We start from the raw sequence: 21,529 nt of genomic DNA on the forward strand, positions 1-21,529 counted from the left end.
ATCTCACACTGACAACACAAAACTAAACAAAATACTTGGGAAACGCACCTGCAGCAAATGATTTATGGCCACTCAAAATGCAGAGGCAGTCAATAATACTTTCAGAGGTGATCAATCCAAATCATAGCACCACATCTTCATGTAAAAATCTGTACAGTGACCACAGTGCCATACACATCACAAATAATGGGCCTGCCTCGAGAGACCATAGCCAGGAAGATAGAAGCTGCAGTATTAAAGGTGAGCAAAAATAGTACATGCATCTAGACTCTGAAACATATGCAGAGAAAACAACAATATGATAAATTATGTAAGAGGGGCAGAGCATACAGACGGAGGAGAGCACAACTCAGAGAAGTACAAGCTACATGTTAGAACTAAAAACATAAACCACTCCAGTAGCTATAAAAGGGATCAACTGATTCATGACCACAGTTACTCTAGGATGAAAACTACACTGATGATGAAGATGACAATATTTTCAGTGATGCCAGTAATTTGTAAACTGGGTCCTATCCTCACTCACTGTGATGATCTAAAACAGTTTCACTCACTCAGGGTGGCAAGCAATCGGGCCGTTGACCATGACATTGGCAATTGCCATCAAACTTGCTAGACCTTCTGCTGTTGTTTACACTGAGAGATGTGACACCTCCACACATAGGCTATTGTGTGCAAATGTGGGAACTGTCCGATGATTTGGAACTTAAAATTTGTTTTCTTCGCTCAATACATTGAAGAGCAAATGCCAGAATGTGGACCCTGATGGCTCTTCTCTTAGCTGCCAGAGGTGGCATTGTGAGGATAATGCCATATGCTGGTGCCCCTGGCTTACTGATGGTGTAGGCACCTGTCCACATTCTGCATCCCTTTGTGCCACTTGATTGCTCAGCAGCATCTCTCTTCCAAGTCCTGCTGTCAGTGTACTGTACTTCAAAAGTCAGCAAACCAGATTGGACCTGTTATGAAAGAAATTAATGGAAATGATCTGGCAGAAAAGGGGTGTTTTTCTATAGGCAGGCTTGACCATCATCGGAGACACTGTAACTGGGTGGCCTCTCAAAAGACACTCAAATTATTGAAGATACGATCATCAATATATTTACCCTCTGCATAATGCAAAAAGTAAGACTCCATTTGTTCCTGCAAGCCAATGCAGAGATGTAATTGTTGAGAATGTCACCATGGAAACATTTGTTATTGATTACCATCACAGTAACAAGTTGTGCTTAATGGGTGAAATGAAAAGAAGAAGGGGTCACAAGGTACAATGTCTAGGCCATGAGGGAAGTTCAGCAAAGATGCCAATATCGGAGATGAACAAAATAGTGGAAAGATTTTTGCATCAAACTTATTTATAGGTAAGAACCCACTAAAGGTCACAGGCCTCACAACTGATGCTGATGGAAAGGCATGTAAAGGGTTCAGTAGTACAATGACTGAAGTTACTCATTCTGAAACAGAGAACCTGATAGACCTAGTCCACCTAAACAGGTCACTCCGCAGAGCACTGACTAAAAGCAGTATTCTCCTCTGATATTTTACCTGCAAAAACTGTGTCAAGGAAGCATTTGATACAGCAGTGCTTTGCAGAGGACTCAGTTGACCTACTGTGTACAGGTAGAGGTGACTGCTTGCAGGAAAGCCCTCAAATACGACAACTACAAAACATGTGAAAGCTTTATCAACATGATTAGACTTCTTTGCAAAGTGCTACAGTGGAGATCATTCACATTGCCCAAAGCATTCATTTTGTATGCAAGAGGGCAGGAAGTACACATTACCATGTATGCCAAATGCTGCAAAGGGTTCTCTGTTAATATCCCACACTGACAACACAAAACTAAACAAAATACTTTAGAAACTCACCTGCAGTGGATCCACTCAAGGAGCAGAGGCAGTTAATAATACTTTCAGAGGAGATCAATCCAGAACATAGCACCACATATTCATGTAACAATCTGTACAGGGACCACAGTGCCATACACATCACAAATAATGGGCCTGCCTCGAGAGACCATAGCCAGGAAGATAGAAGCTGCAGGATTAAAGGTGAGCTCAAATAGTCCATGTAGCCAGACTCTGAAACAGATGCAAAGAACACAGCAATATGATAAATTACTCAGCAGCAAACAATTTCATATTCTGGGGAAGCCTCAGTAAAGTGGTCTAAAGTTGCCTCAACTGACTTGACTTAACTGACAATTTTTAACCACAGGTACTTCCATTGATGCTCCATAACACCCAAGCCCCCCGCCCCCCCCCCCCAAAAAAAAAACACAATCTGATTGATAATTCATTTAAAAAAAAATGTTCTCCTATTGCCTTTTTTCCTGAAGGAGAATTCTTGGGGCAGATTGATATAAATGCTACTAGGAGTATGCCCTCCCTATAGCATTAAAATTTCAATCTTAACCAATTGCACAATATGGTCTCTTGCTCCGTTTATTTCTTCCTCATAAGAATCCTATGTAACCGTTAAGCCCAAAATTAGGATAAGGTTGGGATCCCACTTATATACACTGTTGTACATTCTGGTAGTACAACACCAAACTGCTACTGCAAGTACTACCAAGTAGAACTGTCATTTATTGGAACATACTGTTTGGTCTCAGAAAGCTTTGCCCACCCATAGGTAGGGTCAAAGCTAGTTTGATTTAACACTATAAGTCAGTGTGACAATCCTATACACACTTAGCTCACATATTGTACTCTAATGGAAAAACAGCTGCATGAAAAAATGCAGTAATTCAACAGTTTTAAGATGTACATGCAATGCATGTGTCAATCATGTTCATATGGAAAATATTTTTTCCCCACACAAGCAACGACAAATTTGCATTGGTTCTACCATATTCAACTATTGTCTACATAACTAAACTTTAATGGTGGCTCTCACAAGCCATATGGTCAATACATGTAGCTTCAGAAAGTTTAATTTTCTTCAACTTCCTGAAGGTTTCGACAATCTTTCATATCAACCCAATTCAACTATATAAATTTAAACAGCTTGAACCCTTTCAATATCAAGAAGATATGAGGCAAAACGTTTCTGATATATTCATTAGAAACTTCATGTAAGATATTGTTCTGGGTAATTTGTGATCTTCCCCAATTTCATTATATGCATTGCTAATTGGATATAGATATTGGTTTCCGTGTTGATTTGACCAGTGGGAACCTGGATCACTTATGTCAGCTCGATATTCTAGAATATCAGAACCTTCACTACTGATAGGAATTGGTATGCCGCCAACATCATTTATCAATTTCTCATATGAATTTCACCAATATGCCAGTTGTTATGCACCCTTTTTCATGTTTCTCAAATGAGTCAATTCTACAATGTAACTCTTCTCACAACTGTTTCCACATCTATGAGAAAAGTTTTGCTCATGTAAGTGAATGAGGTGTAAATGTTCCAAAAGTTTGTTGAACCTTTCTGTCCAGTACATACAACATTGTTCGCCTTTATATGTAAAATTCCACCTGGGTTCTACCAAACTACTTTTGTGGGATAGGCCTATGGTGTGGTACGTATAAACCTGCATTGCTGTAGCATGGACACTGCGAAGTTTGGACACCAATGCCTTAAAACACCCCAAAACTATATCTTATATGGTATAAATCACCTGAAAATATACTTGATATGGTGGGGTCATTTTGGAGAGAAATAACTGTAGCTTTGTAGTTTTTGTTAAATTGGCTCTTGCTGTAGGTTGTCATTGTGAAATCGTGTATTTCTTAGGGGTGTCCGAACTTCGCAATACTGCACTATAAATACTGTAAAGGAAATATGATAATTAAACACCTGATTATGAGTACTGTAGGGCTCACTACTTAGGTATTCAAGATATTTTAATTGATTGAAATTACAATTCATTCTTCTAAATTGTAATTTAATCATAAACATAGCTTGAAAAACAGATCTTCTCTCTTAGTCTTACTATTTTAATGGTAGCATGGTGGGCTCATAATTGACGCACTTAAGGATTTGATCAACGATGTCTATAAAGGAAAAATCCAAATCATTCAACTGAATGTGTTTTTCATATGTGTAGTTCCTCCAAAATGTTATGATCTCAAACTATTTAAGGTTCTGTACTTATGCACTGTACAATTGAGCAGAATTTGACCACAAAATTTCTGCCGTGTCAAGTTCTTTCATACCCCTAAATTGACACATGCGTCGATAAGGTAAATGTAGTGTAGGCCTTAGTATACATCCATTGACTTTTGATGCTGTTTGCTATGCTCTGAGCCTCTAAGCTCAGACAGGTCAGGTCCCAGAGAGTAGCGTTATCATATTGAGGTAATGTTGGTTATTTTTAGAGTGTAAGATTTTCAAATGCCCAAAAATTGTGCAAAACTGGGGGGAGGGTGTTAAAGGCTTAAAAATACCACAATTTAGTCAGCAAATAGCTGAAATGGATTCAAACTTATGAAATATGTGATTCTGCTTGACTGCAAAAAGTTTAGGTAGCTTGCTGTATCGTTACTAGTCATAATTGAGGGTGTGTCAATTACGGGGGTGCGTCAATTATGAAACCTTTACTATACTGCATTTGGGATCCTAGTATTAGTAGTAACATAGTTCATGATCAGTTGAGACTGCCACATTCTGTTAGTAAAGTACATGTTTATACATTAATGCGGCTAAGCAAGAGTCTTGCCAGTAATGCCGTTGGATATGGGAAGATCACTGATCCCTGGTGGAAATTCCAGTTGAACTTTTGAACTGGGTTCAACTGGTATTTTCTATACGGAAATTGGCCCAAATTTGAACTAGGTTGAACTGGGTGAACTGGGGTTCCCAACTGGCTCAACTATGTTTTACTGGGTCCAACTGGTTCAACTATGTTTTACTGGGTCTAACTGGTTCAACTATGTTTACTGGGTCCAACTGGTTCAACTATGTTTTACTGGGTCCAACTGGTTCAACTATGTTTTACTGGGTCCAACTGGTTCAACTATGTTTTACTGGGTTCAACTGGTTCAACTATGTTTTGCTGGGTTAAACTGGTTCAACTATTTTTTTACTTCTTATATTTTTAAATAGTTTGAACTGGGATTCTCAACTGGTGTTATCTACACTTATATAACACCACACTATAAGTTTTCATTTTTTAACAGTAGATCTATACTGTAAGTATTAAGGGTGTTAGCCACTGAAAATAAATGTTTGTTTTTGATCAGAGAACTCTGGGTTTGGTGTGATGACCTACTGTAACACAGAGCAAGACACATATAATAATGAAGAAGTCAAGTTGATTGGATCAAAACAAATTATAGTTATGAATAACAAACAATGTACAGCTGGTCTGGGCCCAGTCAAAGAATTAAATGAAACAACTTACAGTCGTGAGCTGCGCACCCAAAATATAAAGAAATACACTTAATTTAAAAGTCTGTTCTGGTGAGTTGGCCTGCTGGTGACATCAAGTATTCTACGACCTCAGACCTTCCACGACATCAGATATTCTACGACATCAGTATAGTTGAACCCAATAAAAGGTATAATGAATGTCCGATCCCAGCAAAAAGTATCCTTTAATTTATATGAAATAGTGTTCCAGGGTATCCTTTCAGTAAAATAATGTCAATATCCTTTGTAGTAAAATAATGTCCTTTATAAGTGATGGTGTCGTGGAATATCCTTTATTGTAAAACAATATCCTTTATAATAAATAGTATCCTTTATAATAAATAGTGTCCCAGACTGTCAGTTGAGTATCACAACCTCCATAAAAGGATAAGGTCTAAAGTAACTTGAACTATGTAAATTAAGGTTTAAAACAAACTATCCAGCCATTAAACTATCTTTCTCTTTTTTTACAACTGCCTTGCTCAGATACTCATAGCCAGTTGCCAACTCCCTATACTGTACCCTCACAAAACTCCTTTGTTCCTAAAATATATACACAAGACCCCATTTCCTGTAAGGGCTAATTTCCAGGAAGAACAAGATAGTTGCCTAGCAACCCAGGAGAGAGAAAGTTGTTAATCAACCCTTTTGCTGTCACAAGACAACATACAAATGTACTGTACAAATTTATAGCCCCTCTGTACAGTGAGCACTGCACAGTGCACTAATAAACAAGTAAAACTATGGTACAAAACAAAACTTTATGTAAGAGCTGACCATCTTACACTGTACAAATGAAGCCTCACTTCAAATTAGATTGATAGTTTAATCATATGTTCATAATGTTCAGTGTAGGGCATCCTCACATTTGTAGCATATAAGTGTATGCTGTACACTTCACTAGGCTAATGACTTTTGCAAAGTATGTTATTATGCCAATAGGACACTTCATGTTTGAAACAACAATCAAGGCAATTGCGTAAATTTTGAAAATTGCTATTATGTTTGCTAGTTGACGAAAACTTTCCTTAAATCATGCGGCTAAATATAGGTGTTCACTTGAGTATAACTAGGTTAGGCCACTATAAGCTAGGCAACTATAACCTTAGGATATGTTTAACGTTAGTAATTGTACCATGTGGTATACCTAGTAGGGAACCGGTTTGTTAGGCCTATCCTATACTATAGTCCTAAGTCACTAGCTATATATAAAGTTTCTGTTCAATTCAAATATTTATGATAAAGAGCACGTTTACAATCAATTATAATGTTACAAGTATGTATCAATAAAATAAAGATACTGCAAGATCACAAAGGAGGGAACTTAAGCCGCGGTAATAATTTAAAATTGTTGGCAAAATCGGTTACAAATGCGATTATTCTGCGAAGCTTCTGTTGGCGTATGCGGTTTGCGGATTCGGAATTTATCAATTTAGCGCTAACACAAGGGACAAATATCAAAGTTCAAATTTAGTCGGATCATACTATTTTGCACTAGGAAGGCATTTTGCCTACCAATTGTTCGAATTGACGAACAAATAACAAAAATTTTTAAAATGTATTATATAGGGAATATTTCATATTTTTAATCATTGCGGTACAAAAATTTGATCGTTTAATCATAACTGTGATAAATATGACAAAGATTAATTTTACACCCCTCATAAGTTGGCTAATTTAGCATTTTCAATATATTACGATACGGTTACTGCTTACGAACTTACATTATAATATGCTTGATAATTACGCCTAAAATAAAAGCAGTCAACATAGTCCAAACCCAGTTGGGCCAGTGTGAAACCTAGTTCAACCCCAACAGGGCAAATTCACCAGTAAACATAGTTCAAACCCAGTTGGGCTTGTGCACACCAGTGAAACCTAGTTAAACCCCAGCTGGGTCAGTTCACCAGCCAATAGTCCAAACCCAGTTGGGCCAGTGCAAAACCAGTTGAAACCTAGTTCAACCCCAACAGGGCAAGTTCACCAGTCAACATAGTTCGAACCCAGCTGGGCTAGTGCAAAAACCAGTGAAACCTAGTTGAAGCCCAACTGGATCAGTTCAAACATAGTTCAAACTTAGTTGAACCTAGCTCATGTACAACATAGCCCAGTTGGAACCCAGTAAGACCCAGTTAAACACGGTTAAAAACCAGTTAAACATAGTAGGCCTTAGTAGAACCTAGTTGATTTTTTAACTGGGTTCTACTGGAATTTCTACCAGGGATGGAATAAATAAGAAAACAATGAAAATGATACCTTAAAAAACTGTAGAACGATTGGTAATCATACTTTTATTCTAAATGTATTTATCCACAGGGGTAAGAGAAATGATTTTTTCTGTCTATGAACTTCCCGTATCCAGCATCATTGCTGGCACGACTCTTGCTCAGTAGTGTTACATTTGCAAAGAAAAGTAAGCTGTACAGTATCTATCTTTATAAGAATTAAGATTTAGAAGGTTGGCTTCTGCAATCACCAAGCACACATACTGTACCTTACCTAGGCCTAGTCAAGTGTAAACTCTGCTTAGCCTTGTGACAATTAGGCTATGTCTAGCTGCATAAGTAAAATAATGGTTATACTATTCGAATTATTTAACAACGACATTAACAATGCCACCATGCATTAATATGTTAGACTACACTACATTTATGTAAGTCTGTTATTCCTTATTTTGTACGAAAGTGGCTGCAGCCTAGGCGTAGTGTTAACATCCATTCGTATAGTTGTACGCAGTGTAGGTTGTTGTCCTAGCCTAACGTTAGTACTAAGCTAGCCGACTGGCAAATAGGAATTAAGCCTGCTTTATAAATGTGCCTATGAATATAAACCTTCTAAGTTTTAATGAAAACAATGGTGCACATGCTGGATTTTCAGTTGAATGCTTAGGCTTTCATATAATTTGTGTCAAAGTCACAGCAAAGGGGATTTTGTGTACCGATTTCATGTGGGATGCGGTCCTATAGTCATATGCAGTCCTACCGTACCTTCTTCAGGGTGAAAGCACCTAAAACTATTGCCATTTGGTTGCATTCAGCGGCATGCATATTCAACTTTGTTGCCAAGAACTACTTTCATAAACAAGCGTTATCGACACGGAACAATTTGACACTCCACTTAATCATGCAAACCATTATAGGTATTCGATGATCACAATTAATGGTAATCTTTTGTAGTGTAATCATACGATATATATATATATATAAATATATATATATACGTATATTTATATATATATATATATAGGCCTATATATAGGCATATATATATATATTAAAATTGTTCAAATAAGTAGGTCGAGTAGATCATAAGAAGTGCGAGAAGCTGTGTTCAAAATTTCATAGTACCACAATTGATCTAGATTGAATCACAGAAAACTTGTCGAATAAACTGATCCATAGGATTCGAAGGCATTTATGGTGTAACTATATTTGATTGAGTTAATTTCGAATGGTAAATATTATAAATGATACTAAAAGCCGTTTAGAAAAGATTTCTATATAGTTGAAATTATTGGTCTCGTTAAAGATTAATACGATCCATCCAATACGTTATCGATACAAGCATATGCTTGATAGATTATTACGTATTACAACAATCAGTTTCCGGACTGCAGTACCCTCTAATGGATCTATTATCTGTAGAAATTAAATATGCTCACTGGATTCTTAAGTGAGTTCTTTAATGGACGTTTACGTGAACAAATAACAAAAAGCTGTAATAAAAAAAGAAAGAAAAAAGGGACTTTTGCAGTTAAAGTCTCAATAGGCCTACGTGTTTGCTAATGAATTTTGGAAAACAAACTTCCGAAGCAGATTTAATGTTTCTTATTCTAGGTGCACTCTGATCAGGTGGGTTTAATGGAGAAAAGCTGTCGGAATCGAAAGACAGAAATCGAAAGAAAGAAATTTATTTTTTGTTGCCCTTATGTGGCGAGAACGATTTACTGTAAAATCTCTGCGACCGACAATATCAGCATGTTCATCGTATGGTCTACTTTTTTGACCCAATTATTATTTTTGACGATTCCATAACCTGACCTGTGACAGTTACATCATTGTCAAGTCAAAGCAGTTGAAAACATTATGACAACATGTCATAGCATGGTCCTATACAAGCTTTCATAACACTATACTGTACCAACAACCCATATCATAGTCTACATTCGATCAGTCGAACCACGCCTCCGAAGAATCATACTACAACTTATAAACATCAGAAATAATTTTCGATCTAATAATGACGTTTTGTGGTAAAAATCATCTTTATTACACGTAAATAAAAGAGCTGTTCCTTTAAGGGAACTCTAAAACAGACAACTTTCGAAAAACATCCAGTATTATTGTTTTATTGTTCAACAACATCCTTAAGTGGATGTTTCATTTGATAAGATGAAAAAATAAGTGGTTTTCCCTTAATATATTGATTTAGCATTTCGATATTGTTACATCATTCATACATCTAAATTGCGCAGTGCTTTTCACACTGAACAAATGAAACAACTTGCTTTTTTTTCTTAAAGCACGCGGTAAATGGAAATGCATTATCTTTTTTTAAACTTTCTCCATTAAACCAAAACAGGCCTACTCTGCACGAAGAAATACAAAATTACTACTCAAATGTAAACGAAAATTCTTTGATTATTGATCTTTCGAAAGAAGCAATTAAGAAAACCACTTTGGGCGTTAAATGCATCCAGGGTACCTCATATATAAAGAATAGCAAGATAAATGCGATCTCATGAGTTAGAACTGAGTATTGACGTGTTAGGATATGGAATGTATCTCAAACAACTTTAAGCTTCTTGTAACTTTGTTTATTTCGCACAATTACACCTCATTCATAAGAACTCTACATGTATAGCTCTCCGTATTTTCCATCCACCCGTCAGAAACAATTAAAGTATATGTTTGTACTTGTTCTGTCTTACGTAATCAACCATTTGTAGACAAGGCCATTTCAGACGGCATTGTTCTTTAGAGGGCATTCCTTCTTTGACATAACGCATATTGATCGAGCCTATGTCTCCATTTCCATTGTTATTGGTCCTTTAGAACACCGTGTTCGTAAACGTATTAGAGGTGTGTTGTTGTTCGACCAATTATGTTAATATTAAAGCAGCAATTTGCGTTGATTCTCGAGATTTGACAATACTAGGATACTATACCAATGACGTAAACTAAAACTGTAAAGTTTCAACTCAAACGATTCCCGAAAAGTGCAAAAAATATGACATTTTCTGGCTCGTATTTTGAATCTTTGACTTCGATAGACTCCTCCCACTAAAAGGAACCTTGTGAATATGTATAACGGACAAGTTACTTTGAATAGCAAGGTAAACAGTAAACAAAAATCAGCTGAGGAGATGAACGTACTGCGCGAAGGGACAGTTACGGCATATCTCATTGCATACGATGCCCTAAAAACCCAAGAAAATTCGTCGCTCCGCGGAAATAAAACCTGCTTTACAGCATGGATACATAAGAGAGAAAGTCATTGAACCAGCAACAACTCGATCGGTACGTAACATTCTCTAGAACGATATTGTATCACTCTACTCGGTGTTACATAGGCTACTGTAGTTACTGTAGTACAATCAGACCTATTAGTGTGTGACTTACATTGGTTAGGCCTGAATAACGTTATGTACACGCTGTGAATTGTGCACTAAAAGCAATGTAGCTATGAGTGTAGCGCAATGGGGCCGTTAGTTTCCGGATCCGTTAGTTTCCTCTCTTGAAAAACGTTAGTTTCCTCCTCTAACAACATGGGAGAAAATAACGTTTTTCAGGAGTAGGAAACAGGTCGGGAAACTGAAACCTAGGGCAACATGCAATGTCTGCTGTTCTATAAATGTTATAGTAAAGTGTACAACCATTCCATGAAAGTGATTAATAGCATGTAGTCATATGTCACCAGTAAATGAGAGCAATACATTTTAGCAGCTGATCCCAAGACACGTTTACAATTTGTAACCTTTTGCTACCTTCTTAGCAACCATCTGGTGATGAAACACCAAGGAGGGCTGGCAGAAGTAGAGGTTGGATAGGCCTCTGGCAACACAAGACAACGGGAAAACCCGGCTAACAGCAGCTGCAGCTAGGAGGCAGGTAGAAGAACGTCAGCAGGAGCGAATGGGAAATATAAGGGTAAGTTTCAATATGCATAATTGTGGGATTTGGTGCAAAGTAACAGCTGGTAATTCTTTAAACAGTTAAACTCAGTGTAATAACAGGATGGCTTTCTCAATTAAAGAATACTAGCAACATAAGTAGCTGGCTAGATTGTCTTACTGAAAATAGTTATTTTACAGTGACATCAATATCAAAGGGTTATATTTGCTAAACCTTTTTGGAAGCAAAATACAGTTTGTCTGAAAGCAAGTTTTGAAAAAACAGAGCACTTCGTAGTACTTGGTGTAGTGTTCAAACAATATATTTGATGTCTATCTTCAAATATCACATGTATATTAAACACCCAAATCGACACAATCAATCAGTGCTGTCTATCATCAAAGCAATGATATTGTTACTTAGGCAAAATAAATGATATACTCTTGTTTCTTCACTTTTCTTCTTAGGCAATGGTTGGTAATGTAGATGCTCAACAGCCTCGACAACTGGTAATGCAAGTGCTTGAAACCCATCCGGCACTCTCTTTTGATATATGTACACTCAACATCTCAAAAAGTAAAAGTTGCTTGAATTCAAACTTGGTATATAGGTAGTCTTTAAAGAGTAGATGATCCTTATTGTTTTGCATCGAGTTAAAAGGTCATTTGAGGTCAACATTTGAAATCTGTGTAAAAACAGTATCTCAAGAAGTGCTAGTTGGTTTGACATCCAACTTGCTATGTAGATAGCACTTGGTAAGTAGATGAACCCTATTGTTTTTCATGGAGGTTAAAGGTCATTTTAGGTCAAGAGATGTTCAACTCTTGAAAAAAGTTGGTTGAACTTCAAACTAGCTATATAGGTGGCCCTTGGTGAGTAGGTAAAACATTTTGTTAACCATGAAGGTCATTTTGAGGACAATAGTTCATATCCTTAGAAGTGAAAGTTGGTTTCATGGCAAATGTTGATAACACTCGGTGGGTAGATAATCGCATCGTTATGCTTACGGCCATTAATGCTAATGTCATATCTCAAGAAGAGAAGTTGGTTAACTGTTACGTTTTAATATGTAGCCCCTGGAGAGCATAGGCGTAGGAGGCGGGGGGGCTGGGGGGGCTGCAGCCCCCCAACCAAAATTTTTGGTGAAAATTCGGGCAATATGCTGAGAATTTTTCGGGCACCTACTTAAAGAAGAAAAATTTGCAGTTGTGTTTTTTTATTTTTTGTGTGAAAATTCGGGCAATATGCTGAGAATTTTTCGGGCACCTACTGAACGAAGATTAATTTGCAATGTGTTTTTCAATAGTTAAACTGATATTGTTATTATCGTTATTATTGTAACGACTTCCCCAATAATTAAAACCAATATGGAAGGGTAATAACACCGAAAATATAACCAAAATTTTCGCGCGCCCCGCGCGCGTTCAACATGTTAATGTGCATATCATATAGTATTCATCGGTTAGTGGCATGTGATGTAATAACCGATGAATGCCAATATGATATGCACATTAACATGTTAAACGCGCGCGGAGCGCGCGAAAAATTTGGTTATATTTTTTCGGGCAAGTCGTTACAGCCCCCCCAAATCAAATTAGGCTCCTACGCCTATGCTGGAGAGTAATTGATTGCTATTGGTTTCCATAGGTCAAAGTGATCTTGGGTCACAGATATTTTCTATTTCCTTGACTTAATCATTCCCTTGTATTCAGTTCTTTATTTCTTGATCAGTTGTATTCCTTGCCAAATATAGACTTGTTTTCACTATCATCTAAGATTATAGACATGTTATTAGTATTACATTGTCTTTTCGTGAAAGACGTGATCATGGTTTTTCTCTATTTTTCTGTGTTCCTTAACTTTACCATTCAGAGCTTTGAATAAACACACAGTTTCTTTCACTGCTGTTCTTACTCCAATCTGAAAAATCTTCCAATTGAATGTGCTAATTTATTCTGAAACATGGACATTAAGAAGCTTCAATACACATAACAAGTTCAATTAAGTGTTCATTTTTTATTGATGAATGTGCTCAGAATAAGTCTGCTGATCTTTACAACAACAAAAATTTAAAAAAAGGAATAGTTCTTCGAGTCTTAACCTGATTCCAAACTAGTACATGCATTATGTTTTAGATCAATTGGCATGACTGATGACTTTGAGAAAAGTAGCCCCCCACCCCTACCACTTTTTAAATAACTGCAAAGTTGTAGGAGACATGCAGGTTGCAATCACTCCAACCTCCCCCCCCCCCCACCCCGAAATAATATTACTTGCTGAAGCGAGGAAGATTAATAGATTTGACTTATTACAAAGTAGAACTAGGCCCCATGCTGCTCTGATGGCTTGCAACAAGCTGTGCAACAACTCCATCCCACCCACCCCCCCTCCCACCCAAAAAAAATGATATCACTTGCTGATGCAAGGAAGACTTATAGATTTGACTCATTACAACAGTAGAACTTGGTCCCATCCTGCTATGATGGCTTGCAAGAAGCTGTAAAACTGATGGAGGTTGGCTCGGGCGAATTGTACCAGAGATGTGCCTTGGGTCATCCTCGGCAAGAACAACACGTCCTCATTGAGAACCATCATCAAGCCGCCGTCTAAATATGTTTATCAGTTGCGGAATGTACTTTTCCATAACAGGAACACCGGTCCATCTGCCTGCAGACTTTGAGAAATTTCTTGTAAACCTGAAAGTAGAATCACAAAAATAAACTATCACTCAGGGAGGAATGTACTGTTTCTCAGGGGAGGAATTCAAGCAAGAAGACATTTGGCTAGGCTACGTAGAAAGAGTTAGGTACTGAAGTAACTGTAATTTTTGATTTAGGAGAGAAAATAACGATTTCAATCAAAGAAACATTTTTCAAGGGAGGCAAATTGGCTAGGCTATAAGGGAAGAGATATTTGTAGAAAAGGTAGAAATGAAAAGAAATTCCTTCAGTTATTCCACTTAGGCCCTAGGCCTACAAAATTATTCTTTCCATATAGCCTAGCCAATATGCTTTCATCAGCTTCCTCTCTGGAAAAACGATAATTTCCTCCCCATGACTGAGGAGGTACAGAGGTAAGAAACGTTTTTAGGGGAGGAAACAAACATTATTTAGGGCATGAAACTAACGGGAACCACCAGAACGTAGGCCTCGTGATTTCGGCTACTGCAGACGAAGTCATAGCCCATGCCTTGTAAAGTCTAGTGTAAAGTATCTATGCGTCGGCGTGAACGTTAGTTAGCAGCGTATCAAGAACAAAAACTTGTTGCAATTTGATAAGACTATGACTGTGAAGAAAGAGTAAGAAAAGTAAGAGCGTTTAGCCTAACTGGCCTTGGTTGTGCTAGTAAATAGTAGGCTTAGTACACTATACTACTAGTACTAGTAGTACTATAGACTTAGTATAGGCCCCTATATTGGCCTAGGTTAAACTAGATACTGTAGTAATAATAGTGGAGGCAGAGGTTCGGTCTCAGTTTCTCTCACCGATAATGAGAAGTAACGATAAACCATGTAAACAAAAAATGTAACGAACAATTCTATCCTTTGCTTACCTGTCGAGTAGAAGTCAAGCGACTTCTGAATCACTCTTCAGATGTAAATTCCTCTTCACTTCGCTCCATCTTTCCCATTGATTCCCGAGAGGGACACGGTGTCGTGGTACTTTTTCTTCTGGGCTTTCCGCCATTTTCTCTTTTCAGGTGAAGTTAGGTTCTTCAAAAATTTATATTTCCCTTTTGAGCGCTTCTTCATTGTTTTATTCTTATGTCACTTCGTCACCAGGTTATAGTATTGTGTGCATGTAGCAATTATACGACACTAAATACTTTGCTACTACGTACAGTAGGCTAACGTGCGTGTACACTTTACTCACGGTAAAGACGCTGAGGGATTACCATGCCAATGACTGAGTCTATTTTAAGCTCAAAGTCATACATAAACATCTCTTCACTGATTGGTTGAATTTGAATAGGGGGTTTGTAGAGCTGCATGTGATAAATACTAATGTCGATTGTGTCAGGGAGACACAATTCTCAGAATCATATAATATCCTTAATTACTTGCTAATTAACGTTCGATGTGGGGAAAAAAGTATGAGAAAGTCTTAGTTTTGTCTTTTGTGATCGTATTATGATAAAAACTCGATAGACACGGAAAAATTCTAGACAAACGCAAAATGCTGCTTTAATAGCAAGCCACCGTAGTAAAGTTGTCTATAATGCGAGATATCATAGTCAGATATTCCATGCAACTTAACTGTACTAGTTGTTTTAACTGAACTTTTAATAAACCCACTCTCATTATATAAAAAAACGATTATACGAAACATTTGACAAAATAAAATGCTATAACATTAATTTTAATAACACTTTACATCAATTCTTCTATTATAGTTTCATATTCTGAATGAGTTCTAGTTTTTGTGACTCTGAAACATGTAAAGGCAAAGTTCTTCCTTATCAAATCCAGGTTTACTACCATTCATGAACCAGCTGGTAACAATTTGAATAATGTTACTGATAAAACCGATGTGAATCTTTCAAAATACGTCTCATACCGCAGCATTCTCCTTCCATATATCAACTGGTCATATGCCAGTTTTGTACGTATTTTTTACTTAACGGCAACAAAAAAGAACGAAAAAAAAATAAATAAATAAGGAAAGGAAAAAACATGGACTCGTCCACTTCAGGTTAAGAGACCTCAATATACGTAACATGAACTAAAAGGGTTAACTGGTTGATATACAAATACTGATACCAACCACACAATTGACACAAACAAAATGTATGCGAATTCACTTCCAATTACAAATTAACGTGAAAATGTGTTGTGGAAAATAGTTCTATATAGCGTTCCAAGAATAATTACAAACTTTGCTTGCTGCAATAAAATAATTTTGCCATCCCTGACCGATAGTGCTTATTCATAATAGCGTAAAGCCATGGATTTATTGCAGAGTTAAACAAAAGTATGATCAAAGCGACCGATAAAATGAACCAATCAACGGTTACGACAAATTTGAACAGCATTAAGAAGTTTAGTGGTAGACAACAGATCAAGAAAACCGATACCAATAACATCAGATTTCTTGCGACTTTTCTTAGTCTCGAATCGTTGATGATTTGGCCCCTTCGTACTGCTCCAGTTTGTTCCTTAACAGACAACACGACTGAAGATGGTCCAGTGGAAGTGATAACAGCAACGTCTCCATCACATGTCCTGTCAGTTCCCCTGGAAGTTTTTAAATTGTAATCCAGTTTGTCATCTACCGCCGTTTCATTTTGAGTGGTTTCCGTTTGATAGTGTCTGTACGAAGTACGACTCGATTTAGCCTCCTCATCGTGCAATTGAAGCGATATCGTTTTGAGCGTTAAATTTAGTTTGATGAGAAAAAGAACGTTGACGGATAATAAGATAACAAAAGGTAAAACAAAATCTAGCAGAAATCCGGCTGACGAAGTAACCCTAGCAATGGTTAGATCACTCTTCGACGGTGCCAAGACCTGCACTGTTACCTGGTTGACTACAGAGTAAAAACAGCTATATATAAGACTGATAACCCACGTGACGGTTAGGCGTCTACGAGCGGTGGAGTGTGTGTTCTGTACTGTATAGAGTAAAGGATCGGAGACGAGAAGATACCGGTCATAGGTCATAGCGACGACAATAAAAATAGACAGAAAGATCGGAAATCTGACCAGCCATTCGTAGATAATGGTCAATGTCACACCTAGTTCGTATGGAACGTTATTCCGTACGAGAAGGCCAACCAGAAGGTCAGCAAAGGCGAGATTCGCTATGTACATATTGAACGGCAACTTACGTACTGAAGTCGTCTTTCTATATATTATGAGTACGACGGTATTTTCAAAGACAGTAAAAATAGCAGCAATTACATAGGTTAGTACAACGGTAACTATCTGTGTGATTTCAGATCTCCACTGTATCCAATTGTCTCATTAAAACCTGCAGTTATATTACTACTCGGGGAATTTACGGTGCAGTTCAATGATACCAACATCTTACTAGCTAGTAAAGGCTCTCTATAACGTGAGAACGATTATTTTGTTGCGTCGAAAAACAAAAATCAATCTTTGGACTGAGAACTCAAATATGTTGAACGATTCACATAATATCAAAATCAGCTTCAGCTTCTGCTAAAAATCAGCTTTATATCACTATATACGTATACCGATGTCGTGAACTATGAACAGACCTCTGCTTAATGTGCATAAGTGGTGCACAATATATTTCTTCAATAACTTATTTGATTGGATGAAATGTGTACATTTGGTTAGTAACAGTTATTGATAAGATGCAATTTGTCAAAATCGTTGGAGTGGACGGGAGATATTATAGCACTTAAATTAACAGTCTATTAACAGTTTAAGTTACCCACGAGAAGAAGTCACGCAACGGGGGAGGGGGGGGGGATAAAGAGTTGTCTACCTACGTAAATATATTCATCAAGAGTAATGTGCGTGATACATTATTAGTCACTTAATTGAGATCAAGAACGTTGAGCAAGCGAAAGAATAGAAAAGGAGAAAACACAGAAATAACAAACGCATATACGCTTCTAACTGTAGATATTTAAAACAAAAAAAATTCGAATAGAAACCGTTTATTAGAGACTGACCATAATAAATATTGTATAGTAAGTGATAAAACTATATATTATGCAAATTTTGTGAGTAGCACAAATATTTCTCTCCACAATATTAACCCACACGTGTCATGATGTGTTAGTATAATGGTTGAGGCATTAAAACGCAGTGTTTAAATGCTTTTATCCATTTATTTTCAGTCTAATTTAATCGATGATTAGTGAAAATTAAAGATCGATGTATAGGCCTTCTTCAGAAAAACAGAATGGAATATGCGCATGCCAATTCCGTCTAATTTTGTTGACCGATGGAACTAAATTACAAACTATACAAGATACATTACACCTGCGAACAACACAGCTACCTCGAACGTAAACAAAACACAACTATTCGAGGACACGGATAAACAACAATGATACATTTCATTTGAACATATTTCTACCATTTGAGACAATAGGGACACAAAACACACACACACGTTCTTCCACGCGCCGTCTCAAAGCTCAAACAATACAAACACAAACTGTGCTTTGTAGTCAGTGTATTAACTTAAATGTTTTGTTACACTGCAAGTTGATTGGTCGTTCCTCCATGCATGGCGGTACTTCCATGATTGACCTTTGTAATCGCTCACAGATTTCCAGGCTCGGGCTATGAGTATTGCGTCAATTTGTTCCGATGACAAGGAAGGTTGAGCTAGAGCTTTTACGGCAACTCCATGGGATTTTGGACCAATACAGACGCCTACAGACTAGGATAGACTAAATCACGTAAGTAATTCAAATGAAGCCGGTTCTAACACGTATATTTATGCAAACTGTTTCACTGTAAGTTAAATCCTTTTGCTACAAAAGTCGCTTATTTTCTGGTAAGCCATTGGTAAGCGTGAGGTGCCTTTACAACAGAAGCCTTTATATAGCATAAATGTCATCGTAGAGACTCCCCTACCAAAAGGGTTACTTTGCTGCGCAGTCGCTGCAACTTCGCTGCGAAGGAATTCCTTCGCTACAAGACTTCGCAGTACTTCACTTTTACTGTGAATTTGCCGTAACTTCGCGACAGCAGAAATATATATTCGCCGCAGGGTTTTGCTCCTGCGACTAGTCGCAGCAACATCGCAGCAAAGGAATATGACTTCGCAGGAGGCCCATCTTGTTGTAACTGGTCGCAACTACTTCGCGGCAAGGAAAGTTACTTCGCAGGAAATTTCCTGAAGAAGGCCTTAAGGCCTTCTTGTTGCAACCAGTCGCAGCTACTTCGCGGCAAGGAAAATTACTTCGCAGGAAGGGCCCTCTTGTTGCAAGCAGTCGCAGCTACTTCGCGGCAAGGAAAATTACTTCGCAGGAAAGGCCCTCTTGTTGCAAGCAGTCGCAGCTACTTCGCGGCAAGGAAAGTTACTTCGCAGGAAAGGCCTCCTTGTTGCAACCAGTCGCAGCTACTTCGCGGCAAGGAAAGTTACTTTGCAGGACAGGCCTTCTTGTTGCAACCAGTCGCAGATACTTTACGTCAAGAAACAATCACTTTACAGAAAGGTACCATTCCTGCAACTAGTTGTGGGAACTCAAGTTATTACTGCATGATTATGATTCATGGGCAGGTTTCCCTTCTGCAATTAGCTTTATTTACTACACAGTGAGAAAGCTTTCATAGTGCAGCATAATGAAGCTCATAGTGCAGTTAACTTATCTTTACAACAAGGAGAAACTTACATACAATCTTACAGACTCAAACTCTACACAAACCAAACAGATATCATACATTTTGTAGGATTTCTTTTTAATGGTTTCAATTAAAGAGCCATCATCTTTTAAATGTTTTAACTTTTCCTGTAGGAATAGAAAATATTTGGTACCACTGAAAAAACTGTAATGGTTACAACATGAGGAGAGGCACATTAGAGATTATGATTTCTGTACTTTAATTCAAATAGGTTACTGTAACATCAAGGCTTATAGATCAGCAATTAACAAATTACTGATTTTTTCATTTCTTTTAATTCGTACAGGAAACCCACAAATAACACTAAGCAATGCAAATTATTAAATCTTTAGAATCTTAAAAGTAATCTCAAAACTCTGAGAACAAAACTCAGGAAGATTCTTATTCATAATTCTACCAAACTTCACTGTAGTTTCTGTTAATCAATTAAAAGGTTTCAGTTAATAGGTTTAAAATGTTAATCAGGTTCTTAAAATTTGGAAAGTCACTGAGAAACAATCCATACTTCCATTAAATCTATGCTGAATTTTATCTACAAAACCAGGATGCTGAAACAAGTTTTGAATTTGAGGCTCTTAGTGTTACATTGAGGAATTTGTTCTTCTCAAAGTCAATTGCCATCCTGCATATATTACAGTACGTTGGTCTGGCCATCTTCAACAGAGCTAAAACAGGACCCACAGTAATAATACTTTTGCACTGGTGAATCTGCCTTTTCAAAATAGTTCTTAAACTTATAAAGACTACCAAGGGCAGAGTGAGTTTCCATATAATGGAGACTAATTAGTGCTAGCATATCAGACAGCTGGACATCAGTGATGGAATGCGTAGTTGCAAATGTGAGTATCAGGAGAAGACTTGTTTCTACTGTCATCCAATGTCCTCTATAGATGTATGATGAACCACTCCTGGACTCTGTCTCTGACTCTTCATCGTCTTCCAAAGGTGAAGCATCACAGGTATCATCGGGCTCACCCAACGTATCCTCCCACTTATCAGAAATGTGACCATCTTGGTCAAGAGTTGCCTGCCAGTTTGTAATGTTCATTAGTTCACTTACTTCCATTGCTAAAGGTATAGATGATGGGTGGATAATTGTTGTGGGACTTTCATCAGTGCACTGATAATCTGGCTGCAAGCTCTCTACAAAGGATGATGAGCCACCTTCAGTATGGCCAGCCATATAAAATTCAGATAAGGCTGGAGTAAAAGCTACTGACTGAACATTGGATGAAGCTGGTATTTCTCTTCTACGTGGTTGGTTGTACCAAGTAGGCCTAAGTGGGCCTCATGAGTTCACTCTGAAATCAGGAGTAACACTGGGCTCTGAAAATAATATATGAAATGAAGTTAATCCCTGTCAAATTTAAATAATGCAATGGGGTGTCATATTATATGCGCAATGAAGTGTCAATGTTCAGCTTAATTTTGACATGACGCAACTATCCTGGGGGTCTGAGGTGTATCATGCAGTTGATAGGTGCATTAAGCCTAATAGCAGGCACCACATGTTATGATTAAAACGCAGAGTTTATTGACTGAGACATAAAGCCAGGGCTAAGGTTGTGAATTCATGCTGTTTAATCTAGCACGTCATGTCTGCAGGGGGGGGGGGGCTGCTGACTGGCGTGATTATCATTCCGACTTGCTGTGGCCATTGACCCACCAACAGGCTAATTTCAATTGCTGACTAGGCTTTGTATAGGAATTGTACTCACCAAT

The 21,529-nt window shown here is 37.6% G+C and overlaps 1 long non-coding RNA gene across 1 annotated transcript; it reads left to right on the plus strand.

Annotated features, from left to right (window-relative positions):
- The first annotated feature begins 10,582 nt into the window (after positions 1-10,582).
- Positions 10,583-13,544, plus strand: LOC139961937 (uncharacterized). Its single transcript, XR_011791103.1, has 3 exons — positions 10,583-10,884; positions 11,360-11,514; positions 11,946-13,544. It is a non-coding gene; the product is annotated as an uncharacterized lncRNA (long non-coding RNA).
- The last annotated feature ends 7,985 nt before the right edge of the window (positions 13,545-21,529 follow it).

Source organism: Apostichopus japonicus, chromosome 20 (assembly GCF_037975245.1).
Source record: "Apostichopus japonicus isolate 1M-3 chromosome 20, ASM3797524v1, whole genome shotgun sequence".
NCBI lineage: Eukaryota > Metazoa > Echinodermata > Holothuroidea > Aspidochirotida > Stichopodidae > Apostichopus > Apostichopus japonicus.